Source organism: Salvelinus sp. IW2-2015, linkage group LG9 (genome assembly GCF_002910315.2).
Source record: "Salvelinus sp. IW2-2015 linkage group LG9, ASM291031v2, whole genome shotgun sequence".
Taxonomy (NCBI): domain Eukaryota; kingdom Metazoa; phylum Chordata; class Actinopteri; order Salmoniformes; family Salmonidae; genus Salvelinus; species Salvelinus sp. IW2-2015.
This window is the reverse complement of record NC_036849.1, coordinates 20386481-20388546: the sequence shown is the minus strand read 5'-3', so window position 1 is coordinate 20388546 and position 2066 is coordinate 20386481. Positions and strand designations below refer to the sequence as shown.

Here is a 2066-nt window from a genome sequence, read left to right as displayed (position 1 = left end):
TTCTAATATATAATTTTTCTACTGTGTCATTGGCTTGTTTATTTTTATTCCATGTTACTCCATGTGTAACTCTGTGTTGTTGTGTGTGTCACATTGCTATGCTTTATCTTGGCCAGGTCCGCAGTTGTAAATTGGTTGTTAACTGGCCTTCCTGGTTAAATAAAGTGAAAAAAAATAAAAAAATAATAAAGACTGTAATCTCGATATCTAATTCCACTCAATCTCTACCTCTGGATATACAACCTGAGTTGAATGGAAACTTAACTCCTCTCAATGAATAGATCTGAATGAAACCATTTGACCTGGTCAACTGGAACACCATATTTCCTGCGTGGTCTCTTTAATTAAAGATGTTTTTATGATGATTCTTTATGATATTTCTCTAATCCTCCATCTTCTCTCCTCCCCGTAGGCGAGTCTGATCTTCAAGGCGGGCTTCACGCCGGCTTCCTCTACATCCTCTACTACGTCTACGAGGGTTACGACATGCCACGTCCTCTCCAAGTGCTCCCTGGAGCCCTGCCCAACACCGTCGACTGCTACATCTCCCGTCCCACCGAGAAGAAGATTTTCACCATCTTCATGGTGGTCTCCACGCGTCTGCATCTTCATGTGTATCTGTGAGATGGGCTACCTCATCTGCAAGAGGATCCAGAAGCGCATCAGGAAGAAGGTGCAGAGAGTCTTCGAGACGACGTCGTTGACGGCGCGGAGGTCGAGATCCAAGTTGTCTGTCAGGGAGGACCCCACAACACAGCCTCCATTCAGAACCTCTGTAGAATGTTCAAGACGGAGGTGGCGCCGTCAGAGAAGAAGAATTAATAGGTCATGTGATGCGGTGAAGCTGGATGGGAGGAGAGTTTGGCCAATCTAAGGTCAGGAGATAGCATATGACGTAGGGTGGACTATAAGGTCTAAGGTCAGACGATAGCATTATGTCGTGGGGGTGGACTATAGCTTTAACAGAATTTTCACTGAACTATGCATGCTTTCACCAATGATCGACATTCACTCTTATTCTAACCTTTATTTAACTAGGCATGTAGTTAAGAACAAATCTTATTTTCAATGACGGCTACCAAATTGCAAAAAGCCTGCTGCGGGTACGGGGGCTGGGATTAAAAAATAAAAAATTAAATATAGGACAAAACTCACATCACGACAAGAGAGACAACACAAACTGCCATAAAGAGAGACCTATGAATTGATTTCTGATTGCCCTTAATTGATTGCATGTGTGTGATGTGACACAAAACAATACGAGGTACAATGCTCTTCAACCGACTAGCATCACTACTCCGGATGGTTCTGACTTAGAATATGTGGACAACTACATATATCCAAGGTGTCTGGCTAGACTGTAAACTCTCCTTCCAGACTCATATTAAGCATCTCAAATCCGAAATATATCTAGAATCTGCTTCCTATTTTGCAAAAAGCATCCTTTACTCATGCTGCCAAAACATACCCTCGTAAAACTGACCGATTCCTACCAATCCTTGACTTCGGCGATGTCATTTACAAAATAGACTCAAACGCTCTACTGAGCAAATTGGATGAAATGACTGGCTGTCTCTGCACGCGTCCCAAATTACAAGGTATTCCCTACATAGTCTATCACAGTGCCATCGTTTTGTCAAAAGCCCCATATACTACCCACCACTGCGACTGTATGCTCTCGTTGGCTGGTCCTCGCTATATATTCGTCGCCAAACCCACTGGCTCCAGGTCATCTATAAGGTCTTTGCTAGGTAAGCTCCGCCTTATCTCACTCTTTGGTCACCATAACAACACCCACCCGTAGCACGCGCTCCCAGCAGGTATATTTCACTGGTCATCACCAAACCTAACACGTCCTTTGGCCGCCTTTCCTTCCAGTTCTCTGCTGCCAATGACTGGAATGAATTGCAAAAATCACTAAGTTGGAGACTTATATCTCCCTCACTAACTTTAAGCGTCAGCTGTCAGAGCAGCTTACGATCGCTGCAGCTGTACACAGCCCATCTGTAAATAGCCCACCCAACTACCTACCACCTCATCCCCTTGTTTGTTTTTGTTTTTTCTGC

The 2066-nt window shown here is 44.0% G+C and overlaps 1 pseudogene; it reads left to right on the top strand.

Moving 5' to 3' along the window:
- LOC111968347 (gap junction beta-4 protein-like) overlaps nucleotides 1–1013 on the top strand; it is a 4174-nt pseudogene extending 3161 nt beyond the window's left edge.
- Nucleotides 1014–2066: the final 1053 nt, after the last annotated feature.